The sequence below is a fragment of the Periplaneta americana genome, unplaced genomic scaffold, assembly GCF_040183065.1.
Source record: "Periplaneta americana isolate PAMFEO1 unplaced genomic scaffold, P.americana_PAMFEO1_priV1 scaffold_18, whole genome shotgun sequence".
Classification (NCBI taxonomy): Eukaryota; Metazoa; Arthropoda; class Insecta; order Blattodea; family Blattidae; genus Periplaneta; species Periplaneta americana.
In genome coordinates, this window is record NW_027185499.1 from 1,551,099 (window position 1) to 1,574,841 (window position 23,743).

Genomic DNA, 23,743 nt, shown 5'->3' on the forward strand with positions numbered 1-23,743 from the left:
TTACTCTTTGTGATATTAGATATAAATTCGGGTAAGCTTTTATACCATCTTTTCTATACCGGTAGTCCATTTTAGAGATAAAATTGTTAAAACATTGCCTACAAGGGCGCACCCACGGGGGGGGGGGGTCCGGGCCCGATGGACCCCCCCCCCCCAAAGTTGTAACATTACTACTGAATTTTTAAGCGTTGATAGCATATAATTCCGTTTACTCTAATTTCACCGAAATGATTCACGTCCATGTACAGTACGTAACACTTCTGATTTTTCCTGCTAGCCAAGTCCATCTAATGGCATCCTACTATAATCGTTGGTAGCTAGAGCTCTCTGCTGCTGAAAACGTAGCCGAGTGCCATCAGCCAACAAAGAATGCACAATTCTGTACTCGCTGTGTTCCAACCATCACGTTGTCATCACTGCTTAGCAGATTGAGTTCAATGTTGCCAAAGTATCTATCATTGATTATAATAAGTATTGGCGGTATTTGACTGGTCTGTGTTTGATTTTCCAAGTATTTGTGTCTTGAAGAATTATTAATGTGAAGTTGTGAAAACTGTTATGTGATATATTAACTTAATAGTAGTATTAGCACAAGTGCTCACAATGCAAAAACATAAAATTACCAGTTTTTTCAGCTCGGTTCCATCAAAGGTGGCTAAGTGCAATATTGAGACTGTACCTAACCTACAACCAACGAGTTAGAAAGAGAAAGATATAGAGTGGTCATTGCCCCACCATGTTTGAAGAAAATTGAACGACCATTGGTAATGAACTTATGCGCCCAAAACAAAGTGGGCGTTGTGATAACTGACATTAGAATCGTCAGCTGTCTTAATTTCGTTTGCATAAATCAGTTAAACTGAAGTGGAAAAACCTAGTATTTCGTCAAATACGTGATAGGAACTTAATCTAAACTTATGTACGCTAAATTTAAAACACTTGAGCTATTCCTAGAAGGAATGCTTAAAAGAATAACCTAAGCAAATTTGTCATGTAGTATGACAAGAAGTCCTAGCAAATATACTGAAGAAAATGTTAATATTCCTAGGTTCTTTTAAATGCGACCTGCAACATTGCCTATAAAATGAACGAGTATGATTCGGATGATTTTATTAAGTTGTTTTCCCAGTCTCTACACGTTGCAAAACTACTTACTATACCATAAGATATAGAATGAAAGTAGGCCCTATCTGTAGTAAACAACCTTTACCTCCAAGCTTATAACGTGGGTGAAACATGACAAAACACACTTTCAGTTTTTTTGTTACAGTAAAGTATAATTATTATCGAAATGTGAACGTGAGGTCTGTCTGAGCCTTTCAAGGGCTGTGGCACCACAGATAATTATTAGTGTATAATTGAGCACCCACGTACAATAATGGGGTAAGTAGTTACGAAATATATTCATACTTACCCCATTATTGCACGTGGGTGCTCAATTATGTTCTTTCATGTCCTTCCAGTCAAAATACTAACAACAATACGACCTACCCCAGAGTTTTGCGTTATTTTGGATGCGAGTGTCGAAATACAATTTTAATATTTGATTGCTATTACTAGGTTTGAAACGGAATTGCAGCGGTTTTATCCATATTTAGTTTAACTTTATTACTAGTGAATCATTTATTTGATTAATCGTTTGTCTTCGAAATAGGCCTAACTTCTTATAAGCTACAGCTCATCGTCTTCTTGTATAAGCAGTAAGGACAGAAGGAGCAGAAATAAAGGATGCCGGTGTCGAAATACAGTTTTAATATTGTATTGCTATTTGTTTTTCACTGGGTCTGGAACGGAATTGTATTGGTTTTATCCGTATTTAGTTTAAGTACATTACCAGTGAACCATTTATTTTGTTTATGCCGGGCGTTGTTACACATTTAAGCATGAAAAAAAAATGCTGCTAATTAACAAAACTATGGACTTAACTTCATAAATTTACATGAAATATGATATATCAGTTGTGTTTTTCCTTTTGACATTGCAGTTATATGCAGCACACACAACAGGCATGTTTTTTCTTCGTTTTTTTTGTACTTCTTACCTCCGTTATACAACATTGTAAGCAGACGAATTTTTACAAAGGTGGGCGCTTAGCTCAGATCTGCCGTGTTTCGCGGTGGCACCGCAAAGAGCGCTGTACAGGACAACATGGCCACTCTATAGTCTTCTCTTTCTAACTCGTTGCCTACAACATGATGCCAATATAGGTATTCTTGAACCGTCTGCATCGTCATCATCAACCCCAACATCGGTATTACTGAATGTGGACTCTAGTGGTAAAGATATAAGTTCTTTTGTTAAGAGTACTTTCATCAAGGGAGAAATTTGAGACACTAAATTCCATTTGGGTGCCGAATGAGAATTTCAAGTTCCCAGTAAAACCAGTTGGAAAGAAAAAAAAAAACCTCAGTTTCCAAAAGAGATGGCTCCAACGATGGAAGTGGTTAGCTTATTCAGACAAACAAAACGGTGCATTTTGTAAATACTGTGTTTTGTTTGCACTCAAGAGGTTGGAATGCACGAAGCTACACCAACAGGAAGGTTAGTGAATCAGCCATTTGACAATTGGAAACATGCATGTGAAACATTTAACAGGCATGAAAAGTTACAGTATCACCTGAATTCTGTGGATACTTACACTAAATTAAAATCTATCGAACAAGGTAACGAATTGCCAGTTTCTTTGCAGATTGATAAAGCATGAAGAGAGCAAGGGAATGTAAATGTTCAAAGGATACTCCCGATAATTAAAACCGTTATATTTTGTGGCCGCCAAGGCATACCATTACATGGGCATAAGGACTTCGGTCCCTTTGATTTGGAAAATCCACCAAATCATAATGAGGGAAATTTTAGAGCTTTGTTAAGGGAGCGTGTTGATGCAGGAGATGATAACTTAAAGAGCCATCTATTAGTCTGTGGAAAAAATGCAAGTTACATAAGCTGGAAGACACAAAATGAAATTATATCAGCCTGTAACTATATTATTCGTAGCCAAATAGTAGTGAGAGTGACTGAGGCAAGATGTTTTGCTATCTTAGCTGATGAAAGTGTAGATGTCAGTGGGACTGAACAGTTTTCTCTGTCAGTACGTTTCCTTGAAAATGATAGCATCAGAGAAGAATTCCTACAGTTTATTCCAGTTTCTGAGACAACTGGAATAAATTTGGCTAGAACAATTCTTGAGAGCCTCACTCGATTTAATGTTGATTTGAAATATATGAGAGGGCAAGGATATGATGGTGCAAGTGCAATGAGTGGACAGTTTCAAGGTGCCCAGGCCTTTATTCTTAAAGAATGCCCTGCCGCTTTATATGTCCATTGTGCTTCTCACAGTTTGAACCTCGCCATATCAGATGCATGTTGTGTTCCAGAAATCAGGAATTGCATTGGCATTGTAGGTAAAGTGTGTGAATTTTTCAACACTCCCAAAAGGCAAGATGTATTAATAAATAGTATAAAAGAGCTTTGTCCTGAAAATAAAAGAAGCAAACTCGTCCAAATGTGTACTACTAGATGGATAGAAAGACATGACTCTGTGATGGTATTAATGGAACTGATGGATGCTGTCCTCCATGCATTGAAAACCATTTCTTTGTGGACTGACAAGGATGTATCTTCCAAAGCCGATATGCTGAATTCTTCAGTGACCAAGCCTGCATTCCTAATTTCCCTTCACGTAATCAACAAGCTCTTCTGTGTAACAAAAACCTTAAGTGAATACCTTCAGAAGACAGATATGAATTTGAAAAAAGCACTTAACCATGTAGAAAATGTTTTAGAAGTGTTACAAGAGGTTAGTGATGCAGCAAAAGACCAGTTTAAATCTATATTCTCGACGGTTTCTACTCAGCTGTCGTCACTTGGAGAGGAAATTAGAATCCGTCGATGTGCATCTGGACAACGTTCACAATTCCGCAGCAATGTTCCTGCTGATAATGCTGAGGAATATTACAGGAGGACTGTATTTTTGCCATTCCTATCTAATATGCAGTCTCAGATAAAAACAAGATTTGCTAAACATAACATTTTGACAAAATTTTTGCGTCTGATCAAGGAAGATGGGGTTGCTAGTGATTTTATAGTTCTGGCCAAGTTTTATTCTCAAGTAGATACTAATTTTTGTGTCCAAGATGAGGAATTGGTATGTGAATTTGAACTCTGGAACACATTTTGTAAAGGAAAACAGTACAAGTCAGTGTGGGAAATGTAGCCTATATTGCATGTGAATATGATTTCTATCCTCATGTGAAAGAGCTGTTGAAGATTTTATTAACATTGCCAGTGTCCACAAGTACAAGTGAAAGGTCGTTTTCGACTCTTAAGAGATTAAAGTCATACCTGAGAAACACCATGGGAAATGATCGTCTAAATGGTCTTGCTTTGCTAAACATCCATCATGATATCACAGTTTCTCCACAAGATGTGGTTACTGCACTGAAGATAAAGCCAAGAAGACTGGATTTTGTTTTGTAAAAAGAAATTGAAAGAGGTATGTTTGTGTGTATATGTGTGCGTGCGTGCATTTATGTAACTTGACGTTCTTTCATTGGACCCCCCCCCCCCCCCCAAGAGAAATTCCTGGGTGTGCCCCTGGCTGAGAGTACTTCTTTCTTAAATGTGGCCACTTTACAAGTTTCTAGTCTATAAAATTGTCTCTATTACTGTTCTCTTCTGCTTGTTTTCTGGCTGAATCACGAGCTACTTTTGATGTCATTGATTCTGGTTCACGTTAACATTTTGTTTAAAAAACTTAAAATTGTTAAAATTAAAAAGTGTTAAAATTTTTTAAGAAGGTTATGTACCTTAGACAGACGGCCCGTTTTGATGCCGGTTCTGTATCATCTTCAGTATCCTACGAACTACTGATGTTCCTGTTGATCTTGCATACTGCCATTTGCATTCGTCAGTTGTAGGGGTGGGGGTGAGTTGCTCCTATGGTGAGGGTGTTTGTTTGTGTGCTATGTATCATGATGTCGAATAATGTGTGGGTATTGAACTGTAATTGTGTATTAAGTATATGTTGTGGGTGTGTTATTGTATGTTTGTATATTTCGTATTGTTCTAAGATGTTTAACTGTGGACTTTTTGGTGTGATGTGTAGAATTTCCATATCTGTTTCTATATAATTGTAGTCATGATTATTGTTGATAATATGTTCTGCGTAATTTGATGTGATGTATGGTTTGGTTATATCTTTAATGTGTTCTTTATATCTTGTTTGAAAGGTTCTTCCTGTCTGTCCTATGTAAAAATGTGGGCAACTATTGCATTTTAGTTTCTAAACCCCAGTTGAATTATATTTATTTGAATGTTTGATGTGATTATTTAGATATTTCTGTGTTGTGTTATTTGTTTTGTATGCTATCTAGTATTTTAGTTTTCTGAATGAAATTGCAATTTTGTAAGTATTGGTTGTGATATGTTAATGTTATTTATTTATTCTCACGTGGTGTTTGTGTTGGTTTGTTCTGTTTTTGTTTTGACTTTTTTATTAGTGTGTCTATCATGTTAGAGTTATACCCATTGTCTTGTGCTATATATTTTATTGTGTTTATTTCTTCAGTATTGTTGTCATTGTTCATTGGTATGTTAATTAATCTGTGTGTCTTTGTACGGAAAACTGCATGTTTATGTTGTATGGGATGGTTAGACGAATTGTGTATGTGTGTTGCAGTTGTGGTGGGCTTCCTGTATATTTTGAATTCATGTCTATTATTTGTTTTGGTTATGGTGATGTCTAAGAAATTTATAGCTTGGTTACGTTCTGTTTCTATTGTATACTTTAATTTGAGATGTATTTTGTTGAGTTGTTGATGTAGGTTTTCTATTTGTCTTTTGTTTCCATTATATAGGACTATTATGTCATCTACATATCGATGCCAGTACATTATTCTCTCTGCGTGTTTGTTGTTGTCAGTGTTTAGTATGTGTGTTTGTTCTATATTATGAATAAAGATTTCAGATAATATACTTGATATAGGTGAACCCATTGGTAATCCTTCAGTTTGTGTATAATATTTATTGTTATGTGTGAAATAATTTTGTTTTGTATTAATCTTTTTTTTAATGTTTCTTCCCTTTAGATCCCAAAGCAAGCAAAGAGCTAGTGGCATACTAGTTGGCATCAAAAGAGGAATACGGTAACTTTAACCTTCAACATTATTAAACAAATGACTGAGGAAGACAAATCTGAAGTAACGAATATATTATGCAAATCTGGCTTTCAGGTAGAAGCTCCCTGTTGTAGAAGTGTCATTTGCAGAATTTGATAACAAATGAGTTCCATCAATTCATACCCTTCCAATTATTGCATTTATACTGGTAACGATAGAGTTATAAATTCTTAACAGTGAGTAGTTTCAATACTAATGTAGTAAAGTCACAAGAAGTATTTCCTTGATGTGCAATATTTCACGAGAATAAAATTAAATTCTCATAGTAACAGCTAAAATGCCTTGTCCATACTAGTTAAGTATTTAAAATGGAGCACGATTATGTACAGAAAAAGCACTGTTTAATAATGTAATTGAAAAAAAAATTAAAGAAACATTTGATATTATCAAAACTTCTGCATTTGTGTCTGACTTTATATTTCCTTATAATATGATTGCATAATTACTCTAGTCCAGTAAATCAGTCAGCTCTGTTACACCATTCTGTTCCTATGGGTACACAGTTGAAAAAGAAATCCACCAATGTCAGCACAAGCCAAGATGATGCACAAAAAACCATCTTGATTGTACTGCTATGTTCACCCATTTTGATTTGTTTGTGTGTCATACTCTTGCTTTATGTTTTAGTCTAAGCATTAATTTTTACTCTATCAGATCTGTTAGTGTTGTGTTTTCCACATATAACAAGATATAAAGTCAAGATCAAGAGGACATAATAGTACACGTGTGCAGTAGTTAAGTTGCTATTTTGGAGATTTTTAAGCCAAAAAAAAAAAAACTTTAGGTTCGCACATGCTTATTTGCTTTGTCATGTCTGTTACCTGTCAGATCTGTTACTCCATGTCATGTCTGTTACATCATTCAAAACAGAGCCTCAATTTTTTTCTAATTATCTATCATTAAAGAAATTAAAGCTCAAATATCTTCGCCTTAAGGGCAATCTACTAAGATAATTGTTACTGAAAGAATGGTTCGGAGACTTGAAAACATATAAATGTCCTACTAATCGGTTGCTAGCCGAGGAGTAGTAAGTTCAGTGGTGGGGTTGCCACCTTATAGCCTTTGGACCGGCTTTGGGACTCCGTTCCAGACTCCCAAGACAAATTCTCCACTATATACCACATGGAAGACGATCTTTGGGACGCCCCCTGAAAAGATGGACAGAGACCATAACAGGCCACTAGGCCTAATACCTGCAATGACGATGATGATGATGACGATGATGATGATGTTGATGATGATGATGATGATGATGATGATGATGGTTTCTGTTAATTACTGAACAAGTTATTATTTTATATTAGGTAAAAGATTTGATATTAAGATATTTAATATACTAATTGTTCATTTTTGATCTGAAGTTAGTTCTGTTACTATTCTAAGAACTATGCACTGTTTGAAGAATATCTGATATAAAAACAAAGGAATTCTATTTCTATAAAGATCCACTGTCTTGTCCCATAACACTCCTGACATTACGTCGTGCCATCAAAGATTCATCGATGCTTGTAGAGAATGCTGTAAAGCAAGGTCAGTGTACAGTGGCTGATTACTATGGCAGAGACATTGCACTATATTAATACATGCAGAATATGCACTAAATAATACTTTAATTTTGACGTTCTCAATCGTCCATTTGTTATACAAATTTCGCAAATGACCCAGAAATGTATTGTAGTTCTTGAAAACAAAGAACTGTAATTGTTCAGCTGCAACATTGGCTTCCATTATTGCAAACATATCAATGTCTTTATCTATTAGAATTTTATGTATTTTAGTTTTCTTGGCTTGATTAAGGCCCCCAGCATTCCACTGTAAGACCTTCAGCTGAGGTAGAATCATATTGTGTTTTGTCTTCTTATGTGATGCTAAAATATCCCCCGTCCGGAGATCCGAATGAGGGGACTTTTTTACCTCCGAAATATTTTACTTCGGATTGTATTTGTCATTGGAGCATGTTGGATGGTCGTTTTTTTCTATGTTCATTAAACATAGTTCAGGGGGTACCACGAGAAGGCGACCATCATCACCCCCAGAACACCAATATAGCGCGACATATTATTTTGGCAGAAGGCTAGCCTTGTTTCATACTGAGATGTAGTGAATTGATATCTCCTCTCTTGTCCCCTTCAAGCTTCCGAGTCAAGGTCGTAGCCATGCCTTTTTAGAGGTTTAGAGACTTCTGCCACAAATCTCGCACCAAACTCTGCATCCTGGAATGACTGTCAACAGTGAAGGATGTGAGTGAAAACCAAGTCTTACAATACATCATTATTGCAAACGTATAGACCTATTGTTACTAGGTATAATAACTCAATTTTTTTGGGTCTGCTAAGAATCAAAATCTATTAATTTGAGAAAAAAAAATTCCGGCACCTGGAATCGAACCCGGAACCTCTCAGCTGTGCGCGCTGAATGCTCTTTCCATCTGACCCACACCGGGACATGATCCATGGTGACGGCCGAACTTCTCTCATTGTATTATCAATAGCCTACTACCTGCAATTAAGACATTCAAGCCATGTATGCTGGAGCGCATATTTAAATGGCTTCATGGTCATTTTCAACAACAGTTCATGAGTTACTGTTAACATTGATATATACATATATATTTTTATATGAGGTCTCGCCATCCTCATTGAATAATCAATGGCTATAAGTAGCCATCAGAGGTCTGCATCGACGTTTTCGCTTTAGCGCTAAGTAGTTCATAGCATAATCGATAGGTAGCACACATGCATGATGGGTAAAATTGTCATGAGCGATAAATCCTCGAACGGTATAAGCCGAGCGTTAGACATTCGTTCTTGTTACAGTGATGAACTGTGTAGTAACATCAAAGATGTTTATCATTTCAAAACTTTGCAGTGTTTAACTAACCTCTCCATAGTACAATTACAAAACTTGCATTAAAATGTAATATAAATATTGTAGGTAAATGTTCTTTTTTTTTTTTTTTTCCACGCAGGAATGATTCTGTTTTTGCCATATCTGATAGATGTTATTGGATGTAAATGTAATTATTATAAACGGAGAACACAATCACGATATTGCAAGAACTGTATCAAGTTTTCTAGTAATAATAATAATAATAATAATAATAATCTCTAATAATTAGTGTATCAATCTTTGCGTCTGTAACAGTTGTGCAGCTTGATTATTCGTTTTATTATATTTTCTGTGACGTTATCTCTGTACTAATATTGTTATTAATCTACTGCTATATCAATAATATTTTGTAAAACGTTTCTACATTGTCGCAGTATATAGGCGGAACACTATGTATGGACCTATCAAATTATATATGTGGTAAATCAAATATTGAATAATTATGAATTAGCAATAATAACTGTATATCGAAGTTTTTCATACTATTTTATTGATAACTTCATGTTCCTGTTTTGGTACGTTCCACTGACTGTTCCATTAAACGTTTGTCATAAACGCAGAAAATAAAGCCTTATTTTTACCGTGTGAGCAAAACATATGTGTATCTTATTTGTCGCCTTCCATACAAGATAAGACATGTTGGTGAGGTGACCTTGTACTGTGCTTCTATTTATTACGAGCGTATCACGACCGATCTTACCTCACTCAAGTGTGCGACACTCGACCGAGTTCAAGCGAGCGATTTAACTCCAATGCAGCATTCTGATAGCTATACTGTAAATATCTATTAATTTGAGAAAAATTCGTTCCAGCACCTGAAATCGATTCATTGATTATTCAATGAGGATGGCGAGACCTCATATATGAATATATATGTACCGGTATATGAGCCTCAAAAGCCTCTTAAGAGCTTAGTCACTGACAGATATTCCCCTCAGAATTTGTCATTTGAGCTCAGCACATGGAACGGCCAGGCGCTACATGCCCAGCAGAGTAGGCGAACTGTCTGGTCTTGCCTAGGCTCTCTGCCCTGATCATGGAACCTGTATGTAGTTTCGAAACGTTAGAAATGTTAGCTCCAGGACATAGTGCAATATCCAAATCACATTCACCGTGAAAACCTAAAAAACACATATAATTTAAGGTTATATAGAAGGTCTAACTCCAAACTTGTTAGCAGAATTTTTGTAATGTGACATTGTTTATGCATTGCCAAGTAGAGACAAATGATACTTTGGAGAAATTGCATTAATGCAATCTAAAGCATAAATGAATTCAGAACTGTGTTTTGTACATGTCGAAATGGAAATTAAATAAAACTTGGTTTAATGTAACATAGTAGCAGCAGCAGTATCTATTGCCCAGACACTTGGAAGTTCTCCATTCGCCTTCTAACTTTGCAGTATAATTTAGAGTCCGAATCCAAAAAATCTGATGCCAAAGCTGGACATTTTCGTAAATGTTCTTGATTCATCAAAGAGTCTTCTAGATTACACAGGATGGTGAACAAAAAATTTCAATTTTAAACAGGGTGCTGCAAACAGTCATGACCAGTTAGCATCCGAAATTTTGCTACTGAATCATGTCGAAAAGAATCAGATACCTTATATATTCTTTTTCAGTAAGTAATACTGACCAAGATTTATTATTGCTGTTTTCTTAAAATTTCTTCAGAATTTTCATTTGAAATTTAATTTTAATGTAACATAACATGACTTAAAATACAGATTAGCCTAAAAAAAGTATACACTGTTCGTTTATAAATAACTTAAGAACAAATTCAGATAAAATTCTCATTTTCGGGGAAATTGTAGCTTAATGGATAGGTCGAAGAGGTGCTGTCGAGTACCCAGCACAGTCCCCAAACCTAACACCAATTTCTACATATGGGGGACCCTAAAGGATGTTGTTTATTGGGAAACGCCAGCTACACTGGATGTGCTACGAGAACAAATCAAAATTTAACGTCATGTGCAGCTATGACACTGGACACATTACGGAACTTAGTTCGTGGAGCAGTTCGGCGGCATCAATAGTGTTTGGATGCTGTTGGTGGTCACTTCGAACACCTACATTAAGCTACAATTTCATGAAAAACGAGAATTTTTTCTCAATTTGTTTCACTGTTTTAGGACCCCATCTTCTTTCATTCAGAGCAGAACTAAGTACAGATCTAATACTTTTCTTCTTAGGCATAATTGACAACTTATCCAACTAAATATAACAACTATAAATAAACAGAACACTACAACTATACTTATTTCACTATTTTTAGGTCTATGTAAATGTTTCTGTGTAAATGAGACACTCAGCAAACGAATATAAACCCACAACACAAAAGTAAACACTCAACTAACGATTATAAATGCACAAAACAAACCAAACAAGGCTGCAGGCCGAATTTGATAACCAGTCTACTATTGTAATATGAAGTTACGACATGTGTACCGTACAAAGTTTCATCCGCTTTGATAAAAAAAAATAATGTAAAATTGAATATTGTCTAAATGTAAAATTTTTATTGCCAGCTATATACATTTGTTTTGTAGGTGATCGATTCATATAGAGGGCCTTGTACGAGAAACATTTGAAGCTATATACATTTGCTTTGTAGATGATCGATTCATATAGAGGGCCATGTACAAGAAACATTTGAAGAATGTTATTATTGTCGGTATTGTCACCATGACTATTTATAAATATAAGTGTCAATGGTATTGCATTAACAGCTGTACTGAGTTATTAATTCCAACAAAATCGCGACAGAGGTATGAAGAGGAATATAAGAAGTTTTAAGAGTGTGTAAAAAAAAAGTAGAGAATATTTCTGAAAAGTTTATGCTTGAATATTGTTAAATGAAAAGTGAAAAGAAGAAATCAAGTTCTCTGTGGATTCATTATTCTATGCTGCGGTGTACGGTATCACTGAAGAAAAACGTGGACATCAATCAGTAAGTAGACACAATAATTGTTAGCTTTTTAAAGCAAAAAAAGTGAATTGTGAAAATGTTACCATTAATGTGTATAACAAATAAAAAGCTTACAAGGACAAGGATCCTGCTGATCCAAAGTTGCACTCGGGCATGGGTTCAATTCCAGCTTGTGCTCATTACTGGTAGTTTTTCCGAGGTTTTCTCCAACCATAAGACGAATGCGAATGTCAGGTAATCTATGACGAACCCTCAGCCTCATCTTCCCAAATACCATCACGCTATTACCAATACAATCAATGCCAAATATCCTAGTAGTTAATACAGGGTCGTTAAATAACCAACTAAAAAAATTGCAGAGAGCAATCAGAGTAGTATAATGAAGCATTAATGGTTGAAGTGTTGATCAAAACTTTTTAGTGGTTGTGGTAGCAGTATGTGTAAGAAAAGTAAATAGTTGGTGTACTATGGTTGATGTTTAAGAAAGTGCGAAGTTAATACAGTGCTAATAGTACCTCCATCCATGCCAACAACTCTGCTACAGAAAAGAATAATAAAGTTATGCCTTAATAAACTCTTGATAACCCTTCAGAACTGTTGTATTCAGGATTTAAAGTATTTGACTTCCATCAAATTTATAACAATGTATTATTGAATTTCGTACATAAAAACCGAAATATATTTAATTTATATTCACATAAATCAGTGATGTCAATTGATGCCCATAGGAGCAAGCGCGTGCTTTAGAGCTCAGGAGAACCTGTTCAGGGATGGTCAGCACTGATTCAATAGATAAAGGGAAGAGAACTTATTAAAACTCTATCCATGTTAAATTTTAGATTTGTCTGGAAGTATTGCATTATAAGAATGTAAGTTTTAATTTTAATGTTCATTTTTCACAAGTTTGATTTTTTTGTTCAAAAGAAATATTTTCTCAACTTTCTTTATAGACAAGTGAAATTTTCAGATACAGGCCTATTTATTTAGTAGCCTTACAGAATGTTTTCGTTAATTTAATATACCGTAAATGCATATTACTGAAGATAGTATATTGAAAGTTTTGAAAATATTCGCATGGAAATGAATGACTAACAAAGCAACTACTGTTACATCATAAGCAAAAGATACATCCCCATGTGTTGTAAAAATGTCAGCTCTATAGCTTCAGCACATTTCGAGAAAATAATTTAATATTCTAATGATAGGAAGTTGCTCACCAATATCACCTTAAAAGCATAATGTGATAAGAGTTTTGTTATGGAATATTAGTTACACTTAAAACATATACAGCACCTAGGTAACTTTGCTTTGTACTGTAATATTTTCTTGATTAGTTGATTGATTATTTTTATAGGGCTAAAGGTATCATCAATATCAATTACAACTTGTCATGTCATACTCAATCTCTTTTTTTGGGATATTTAGTACAGTATAGTTGTACTACTATGGAATTTATGTGAATATTCCGTCTTAACTCTTAATTATGTTATTAACATTTAAAAACAACTGCAATATTAAGAAATTGGTATTAGTACTTTTGTTTTACAGACAATATAGATAATATCAAACAGAAAGAAGCCATATAAAAATAACGACATAAAATGTCACGTTCCGTTTGAAGTTTGTGCACCACTGTTTTCTTAATCCTACAGGCTGCTTACTCATATACACAACCTTTCCTCTTTCCATACTTAGCGCTTGATGCCCGCGCACGACGTCAAGGTCAGAAAAATGCGCTTGCTTTGACATCACTGACATAAATATAAAACCAAAAGATCAGAAAACATATATTATGCTTAACAGAACCTAAATGTATCATAACTGTAGCATATAATCACAGTAGCAATTTCGGTGCAAGGCTTTATAACATGGTAACTTAATAGCTAAATTCCCAAATATACACTATCTACAAAAAAGTAATTGGGCACTATTTTTGCCCCTTTAGAACCTCGTGGTACCACCTCTTGTTGCTATAACAGCAGCCACCCTTTCAGGCATGTTTTCCACTAGTTTGTGTGGGATATCCACTGGAATGCGTCGCCATTCCTCTTGCAATATGGCACTCAGTTGGACAATGGAAGTTGGCCGAATTTCCCGAAACCTCAATCGCCGGTCCAATTCGTCTTAAAGGTGCTCAATGTGATTGAGATCAGGACTCTGTGCAGGCCAGTTCAACTGGTCACCTTATTGTCTGCATACCACTGCACAGTAGAAACATGACTTCTAGCAATTACTTTTTGGTAGATAGTGTACAATTTACTAATGCTCCTTATTTTAAAAAAATCAATTAAAAATTCCTGTCTAGAGAGAAAATTTAAAGTTCAATTATTCTGATATGTTTTTCTTCTTCTTTTTTCTTTTTCTTTTTTCTTTTTCTTTTTTTACTTTTTACTCTGTTATTTAATAAAATATCTTAACATTATGTGGAATGCCCTCTGAGCACGAGTACGTAACTTTCTCTTTCTGGGGATGCTAGAATGTTTTTATATAAAAAAGCAATATGTATCTTTGTTCTACGAGGGCTATTCATAAAGTAGCCATTTATTTTTTACAAACCTGTGAATGACGTTACAGAATTGGGTTAGAATACGTTTGAAATTGTACACTCAAATTTATTTTTCCACACATTTTCCAGTCACATTGAGACACTTGTCGTAGCATTTGACGAGCTTTGAAATTCCACAATCGTAGAATTCGGCCAACCTACGACGCTGATTCTCAACTCTTCGTCATTGTCAAAGCACTTCGAGCCAAGTCACGTCTTCATGTGCATGAAGAGATGGTAATCGCTAGGTACCAAATGTGGGCTATAGGGAGGGCGATCCAATACTTCCCAGTTGAACTTTCGGAGTTTGGTCACAGTATGACGCGCTGTATACGGCCGGGTGTTGTCATACAGGAAAATCACCCCAGAGCTCAACATTTGTTTTAAATGGCGCTTTTCAAGTTTGTTAATGTGTTACAGTAACGCTCAGCGTTAATTGTGGCATTCCTCTCCAAGAACTCCACTAACAAAATTCCTTTTCTGTCCCAGAAGACAGTTGCCACAAGTTTCCTCGTGGAAAGTGTTTGACGACACTTTGTGGAATTTTTCAGGGAGTGAGTATGGCCCCACTGCATTGATTGAAGCTTTGTTTCTGCATTCACATACCGCACCCAAGTCTCATCTCCTTTCATAATCTGATCGAGAAAAGCATCACCTTCTCTTTCGTAATGCTCAAGAAAGGACAGTGCTGCTCCCATCGGCTGAGCCTTTTGTTCCTCAGAAAGGAGTTTAGGAACCCATCTGGCAGAAAGTTTCCAGTAGCCCAAATCTTCGGTAATCACTTTGTACACAAGAGTACGACTAATCTGTGGAAAATCCTCACTAAGCTCTGACATGGTAAACCTGCGGTTTACTCTAACCTTTTTGTCAACCAAACAAATCAGATCTGCATTCACGATACTCGGTCGAGGTCCTCTCTTCATCATGGACATTGGTTCGCCCATTTTTGAATATACGGCACCATCCAATTTTTAACAGTCTCCCGACTTCCGCATTTCTCTTCTCTTCAAACTTTTTCCTACCTTATTTTTGCATAATGTAAAAATTAATTGAAACATTTAATTTTTACGTGGTTGAAGGTGATTTATATGATGGATTCTCTTGTTCCAGAGATGCCCTGGAATGTGCGGCTAAGCTTATACAAAGAGTGTTTTCTGTTATGAACATTAAGTAATCAGATATATACATACATTCGTATATATGGTCTCGCATCCACATTGAATAATCAAGACTACTATTTTTTGTTAGTAGTCAACATGTAGATACCTATTAATTTTGAGAAAAATTCGTTCCAGCACCGGGAATCGAACCCAGGACGTCTCAACTCTGCGTGCTGAGCGCTCTTTCCAACTGAGCTATGCTGGGACACGATGCATGGTGCCAGCCGAACTCTCCTCATTATATCATCAATGGCCTACTACCTGCAATTTAGACATATACCGGTAAGTCATATATGCAGGAGCACATATTTAAATGACTTTATGGCCAATTTTAACAAGCTTGTTAACATTGATATATACCTATACTCACATATGAAGTCTCGCAATCCTCAGATGTTCGAAAAAGGAGTGCGACACTTTAATCAAATCAGAACTGCAAATCACAGTCAACTTCAATTACTCATGTAGGAAATTTTTACAATTTGTTTGAAACTATTACACTAGATAAAATATCTCAAAATACTTTAATTTAAGCCTAACTGCCAAAATGTACAATAAAATTGTTTTTAGTGCCGCTAACTGAATTTAATAATTTTTCAATTTTTTATGTGAAATATTGTAGACCACTTAGTCTCCCATATTTTCTTCAAAAATAGTTGGCAACCCTAGCACCAACACTATTTCTACCCAAGTCTGAAATCAGAGTGAAAAGTCCATGTGCTTGTGTAATACTCATACATGTTTTCCATCTATTAGGAATATTCACAGTTTGCTGTATCTTCAAATGATTCTTTGGACATTCTGTAATATTCTGTGAATTTGTCTGGATGCTGTTCTAACTCCACCAATAAAACACTACAAGCACCATGATTTTCAACGTTTTGAACCAATGAATCCGAAACCTATGCCTTTATCTTCGCATTCTTATTATTGACAATAGCAGAAGATCTCCATCTGATGACTCCACACTGAATGACTCATTAGATCAAATAACATGGCGTTATGTGTCACGCTCTATGTGCCATGCATCATGTTTCTTGCATCATCCGGTGTGTTAACATGCAGGGTCCAATCTAGCTACTTGACGCCTCTAGGCAGAGAAAAATATTTCTGCCCCTTATTTCGCCCTATATGCGTCATTTGGATCAAATGAAATAATTGATTCTGCGTCATTATTACTGTTTCTAATATCAGAAACGCCTGACTAAAATGAACCACACGCTGCACTATTTTCGGTAACTGCTGTTCACCATATTATTACACTCTGATGTACCTGGACTCGAACTGGAACAAGCTGGCTATGTTTGTTTTTTAAATAACACATATTTTTGCACTTTTTCTCACCATTTCCTCTCTTTTTATTGCCTTGTCTTTCTCGAGTTTCCGGTATTGTTGTTTAGTCAACTGTCCGAAGACAGGTCTGGAACCCACAAGTGACACCATCAAGGCATCACTCATAAGGCAACTAGGCCAGGAGATAATGGGGTAGGGTGACCAGTTCCTTTCCCCCTCCATTGCATACAACGCTAACTAGCTACATATTACACTAATGAGATTTTAGATGCAGTTCATCCTCTGACACATATCGTCAAATGAGATGTACTGTCTGGTAATAGATTTACATATCAGCCAGAACCTCAATAAGAGGTGTTTCTAGTATTGAGAACCACTGAGATTTTTCCGACTTTCACTCATTATAATGAATATTAAAATATAAATCACCTAGGTACAAAACAACTGCACCCTTTACCATTTGAAATTAAACTGAACTCCCAAGCGTCCGGCTGATACAATGACTGGCGGTATTTTCTTTGAATTCAAGTCTGAATGGGGATTGCTGAGTGTTGATACTGGCTACTCTTATGACAGAGTTAGCGGCGTTCTCATCAGTTCATCACAAAGCTTGTGATTGCGAGCAACGAGATTTGCCTTCCTAACATATCATAATATAATACCATAAGTTCTTTAATGTTATTATGTGACACTCTCACAGTGAGAGGGCATAACACTTTTTCTGTGCGTTTTCTGACCATTAGTTAATGGAGAAAATGGTGTTAAAAGATAGAGAGAAAGACTCTGCGCTACACTACTACATTTCCAGAAAACTTTAATTTTTCTCTCTGAGTAAAGAACACGTCTGCTTGTCATGTGGTTCTGAAAATGGGTATATTTCCTGCTTTTGTTGTGTTTATTTAATTTGTGGGATAACGTAATAGTGTATTTGTGTATTACGCTGTGCTAAGTAGGCCTCCTTGAACTTATATTTTGTAGTGAGTTATAGCGAGGCAATTACCACTTTGGCATCTGCCGAGTGCACAGGTAATGTGTCAGAAGTCTACAGGTAGGTGTTCTTATTTTCTACCAATATATAAAAGGTTAAGTAACACCATAAAACACTATTTTTAAAAATGAAGAGAGCCTGAAAATTCATATCCACATCTTGCCAATTGGACGTACTTGATGCTAGAAAAATTTGAGCTTTAATTGAGTGTAATCAGTGCAGTGCTTGACAAGGTCAGGAGAATTGAAGGAACTCTCTTAATATGGTAACAGGCATTGTGATGGATGAACATTACAGTACAATGTTGAGAACAATGTATACGGTAAACTGTAGAAAGAACTGTTTATAATAGCATTTGGACTTTGCTCTGTGTTATGGATGAACATTGCTACGTCTTTTAGCTAAAAATTTCCCGAAGATCTGGCATTCATCCTCTTCATGTTGCCTTGCTGCAGATGCCATCAGAATTTCAAATATGCCATATTGAGCCTCTATTCCTCGATTCTTCGCTTTTTAGACATGAAGGGCGGATATAAGGCGTATTGTCTTTATTATTGTTGTTCTTTCTGTTTCTTTTTTAGAAGTAATGGAAACCAGGAAAGTTCGAGGGGTCCACTCTGTATTATTCTATCTGTGGCATTTGAAGAGTCAACTTAAAAAAAAAAACTTTTATTCATTTGGAACAACTGGATAATGCATGCCATACAGCAGTGCCAAATATGCTCGCCATTGGGGCTCATGACAGGAAGAACTTGGCTCTGAGATCAAACTGCGCATGCACAGACTTCTCTTGTAGTGTCACCGTGATCCTTATCTGGATTTATTTTCGCGTGTACATTCCTAATCAAATGAAGTTCCCTTTGTACTCCAGTTACACATCTTGTATATACGAAGATTAGGTTTGGTTAGTTTAGGTTTTTATTAACCCATTAACGCCCAAATTATTTTTATTAAAAAAAAACGAAAATAATATATCTATTTCATAAATTTCATCCATAAGATGCCAAGAATATGTTTTGTTTATTCTGCCGTGCACCAAGTAGCTGAAAATCAACCGGTCTATAAATAGACCGCTGGGCACTTATGATATCTGCGTATTCATTTGCAATAAATTAAATATATTTTTTTGTGTATTTAATTTAGTATAACCAGAAACATTTACACCAATATAAATAAATTTATTTATGACATTTTAGTATTTAATGCAACAATACAATGCTGCAGCAATAATGAAACATTTATTTTCGGAATGTCTGTCTTTACCGAGTGTGGTAAGGCTCAAAGCATTTTTGACAGAGGGTTTAATCACACTTCTTGCGGAATGTTACTGGTCTGCATTTACACCATTCCATCTGGCAGTGTTTCTGAGAGGGTCGTTTTGCCATGAAATGACCTCTACTATCTATCCTCATACCAAATTTCACTCATCGAGGTGATGGAATAGGGCACTCCATTCTCTTGCAGTTCGAAAACATCTAGAGATATTGAATTCAAGTAGGTCCAGGGAGTCTCGTCCATGTATTTCTCTGTAGACAATCCAACCATTTACTATAGCCATATCCAGCATTCTGACAAAGAGATCTCAGTACCACTTTTTTCCATGAATTGAAGTGGCATATTTCCCTGCTAACCAATCACGATGGTCCACTCCACCCATGTACTTACCGTATATCTTGAGATTTTTTGCGGAGTTTTCTCTCAACCCAATATAAGCAAATGCTGGGTAACTTTCGGTGCTGGACCCCGGACTCATTTCACTGGCATTATTATCTTCATCTCAAACAGATGCTAAATAACCTAAGATGTTGATAAAGTGTCATAAAATAACCTACTAAAAAAATATGACCTGTTGTTGCTGCACACTTATATTCTGTCTTATATTTCTGTCCCACCTGCTTGCAGAAGCCCCTACATCAAAGTTTGATCCTACAGGTACACATCTGTTGTCATCCCACTTCACGAACAGAATTTCACTATTAGTGTCAAATGTATAATCGCAGGACTCTCGTACTGCATTCTGTAGTAATTTCGTATCCTGAAGAGTAAGGGCATCCATTCTGTTTTCTCTCACAGTTTCTGTAATCCGGAAACCAAGATCCTGAAGGTGGAGCAAAAGGTCTCTACTTATAAAAAAAATATCAAATTATGTGTCGTGAGCATGAGGCTGTACAATGCAATCGAGCACATTCAGCACAACTCTGCTGCCTAAGACAAAGTCGTGCCTATTATTGACGTCATTTCAGCTGTGTCCTTACCAGAGATTTTTTACACAGGGAATAGAAAACCTCAATGTGATGTTGGCCACAGAAGAAATTAGTCAAAAGTGATACCATCTGACATAATATTACGAAAGAAAACGAAGCAATATGTCGTAAAAAAGTAAATCCTTGGTGCTACAGCCCATGAAGGGCTAAGACCGACCAGCCGGCTACTGACCTCACGTCCACGTGCCGAAGCAGAGGTGGACGATCATCCAATCAGAATAGAAGTATCGTGTGGTTAGCACGATGATCCTCCCAGCCGTTGTAGCTAGTTTGTCAAACCGGATTTTTGCTACCTATCGTAGCTCCCTAAGTGCATCACGATGCTGGGTGGGCACTGGTCCCATACACTGGCCGAAATTTCATGACAAAATTTCTTCCCCCATGAGGACTCGAACCACGTTCATTCCGTAACGCGAGTCTTAGACAGGATGCCTTAGACCATGATGCCACAGCACAGGACAGCAATATATCGTACCATCACAATATTGAATTTTTTTCTGTTTACTGTTATAATATGTTGGTGAAAATAGAATGCATGGTTTTCTTTATTGGTCGAGAAATATTATTGCATATTTTATAGACCTCTGTACTTCGAAGAAAGAAGGACTATATCCATTGTTCAAAAATGTATACACTGCAGACGTACACCGTATCACATTTATTTCCAATTTAGGGCATACAATAACATGTTCTGGGGATCGAATAGGTGCTAATCATCTTTCAGATGCTAATCTACTTGCAATAGCACAGTCCTACTGCCGACAGTCACTTGCTGATATCAACCGTTGTGGTACAGAATGCAATGACACACCTTTCTCCACTGTTATTTTCACGTGATATCATAAGTGCCCAGCGGTCTATTTATAGACCGCAGCCGTTTCAGTTCATATTGCTCCAATCATTTTACATAAATTTGTGTTTTTCTTTTGTGATGCAATAGTAATAACCTTGACACTACTAAATCACAAATCAATAACAATATCGACACATTATAATACGGAAAATTAATTATATTCCTTACACAGTGCGACATTATTTTATACCTAAATAATTCGAACTAAGATACCTTAATGAATTCTTATTTTTGAAGGAGGATAAAATGTTGGCAAGTTTAGTTAACATCTTACATGATATATTTATGATGATCATTAATATTGAATCAGTGGGGCGCCAATAAAAAAATCTAATGTAGTCGAGTGTGCAAGGGTCAATAAATAGACCATTGGGCGTTAATGGATTAATCAAGTCCGCGCATGCGTAGTTTGATCTCAAAGTAAGTTCTTTCTGTCGTGAGCTGCATGTGTCATTAGTGACCAGACCATACTAAGCCATGTGAAACAAAAGAGAATCGAAATGTTGCTAGTAAAATTGGTGATGATATTCTTTAACACTAAATCCCTGCACTTTTAAGTGCAAGATCTATGGAGTATAATGACGACTTTTTTAATACACTAAAAGAAGATATCATAACACTTTAACACGGCGAAATTAATGAGAAATATGATGTGGTCCAGGGAATATCGTTCAAATCAACAGTGTGTGTAACTGACATTAATACATTATCTCCTCGTGAAACCCCAGCCAACCTTATCGCTGGCAAAGTGTGTAATTAACACTAATGTACTTATCTCCTTATCTAAACTTGTTGCTACAGTCAATTTTATATCGTGGAGTGCAGTTTGGTGGTTCCTTTGAACACCCCCTTACAGATTTATGACTTTCTACACAAACACCTCTGACCAGTCCATCGCCCCAACATTGCAAAGTTGCCACAATCTTGGCGACCTTCGAAATGAGAGGATTAGTGGCCGTCATCCTCATCTGGACACCACGTGTTTTGAAAAAAAAAGCAACGTAATATCACGAGCTCACCACTCAATGAATACTACAGAATACACTCTCAATTATACTTTCATGTTAACTGATGGGATTCTTGGAATTCAGAAAATCTTTGGCAACTCTGCCTCCACGTGGATTTGACAGGATCCTGTCAATTCTTCTGAACGAGGGTTGTGATTGGTTACTAACAGGCAAAGACAAGGTTTTCATCACAGTAAGAACACACTTATTTATGACAACCAATTAGTAGGGGGCAGAAGAAGGTCTATCGGCAAAGTCCTTTCTACGAAACTGCACTCCATGGACTATAATAGTGAAGCTCTCTCTCAGTAATGTTGAGAATGAGAGAATGAATGAGAAAAAAATAAATTTCTCCTCGTAATGACGTCATGCCCTTATGTTGGCAACATTGTATACTTGATTATCATTGCAATGCCACGTTGAAAGCTGCGGTACCTAATTCTCCAGTTTAGTGATTTATTTTTTTCTGTGGTGCTTTAAAATTATTCAATCCGTTATTTGAGAAACTACACATGTTCCTTTCTGCTAGTTTTGAGAAAAGTGAATAAAACTGTCAGCTATATATGATTTGCAATATTCTTGACATTCTTAAGAAGCTTACCTTGTAATATGAAGGCGCAATGGGGCCCGAGATGTCCAGTGCATGTGTGATTTCTCAAATGAAATATTAGTAGCAAAAAAATCTGTATATTTTGCTTTAAGTACAATACAGTGTTGTTAAATTACATTTATATGTCATAATTGAATTATATATTTAAAATTTTCCTTTACAATGCAAAAATGAAAGGCAAAATTGTATACTTTTTGTAGCTACAAACATTCATATATTAAAGCTCTTCAGGTGCTGTAAAATATTTTGATTTCATGCTCATTGGGAAAATACTTTGTAACTTTTTTACATCATTTCCAACACAACATATTTTACATTATCATATGAATAATTTTGCAACCAGCATACATGTGCTTACCTTTGTCATTATCCCAGTGAATGTACGCATGTTACTTTAATTTACTGTACATTATGTTATCTCAAAACCCGAAATCCATCAAAACCAGTTTCAAATAGGCCTGTAAAGACTAGTTTAAGCAAACAAAGGCATAAACAAAAAGCGTATATGCAAAGCGAGTTTTCGTAAGGTCTAGCCTAGCTCTGGGCACAACAGGGAATTGAAACGGAACTCTGAAACCCCCACCCATGTCTTTTTCGCTTACACTGCCTTATAAACAAACACACAATAGGCTCTATGCATCGTGATGGATTGCAGGTAACCAGCGAGAGCTGAAAGTTTGTAAAAACTATGATGCCTGCCTTATACAATCTGTCACTCAGCAATGCTTACCTTCCTGTCTACTCGTCTCAGCCAGGGAAGGTGGAGTGGGGAGTTAAGGGGAAATCGGCAGTGACTCGATTGAGTTACTAGTGCCCAGGCCTGGTCTAGCCTAAACAAACCAAACCGAACCTGTCACTGATTCTAGATCTTACGAAAACTCGCTTTTTATCTATGTACATTTGTTTAAGCAGGTCTGCCAAGTTAGCTCTGTGGCAGCACGTCTGCCTCCAGACTAGCCGGTGGGTTCGATTCCCAGTGGGATCAGAGATTTTCATGTAAAATTTGTGGTGGTGCAGAACTAAATTGTG

General features: G+C 36.3%; 1 long non-coding RNA gene across 7 annotated transcripts in view; it reads left to right on the forward strand.

Moving 5' to 3' along the window:
- LOC138693706 (uncharacterized) overlaps window positions 1-23,743 on the forward strand; it is a 90,522-nt gene that overhangs the window by 39,840 nt on the left and 26,939 nt on the right. For 3 of the 7 annotated variants that reach the window (XR_011330381.1, XR_011330379.1, XR_011330376.1), the window contains 2 exons: window positions 15,835-15,981; window positions 18,562-19,049. This is a non-coding gene — a long non-coding RNA (uncharacterized lncRNA). Of the gene's footprint in view, window positions 1-2,302; window positions 2,497-6,086; window positions 6,569-15,834; window positions 15,982-18,561; window positions 19,050-23,743 lie in introns of those variants that run through there. The other 4 variants (XR_011330380.1, XR_011330378.1, XR_011330377.1 and 1 more) reach the window with 3 other exon arrangements.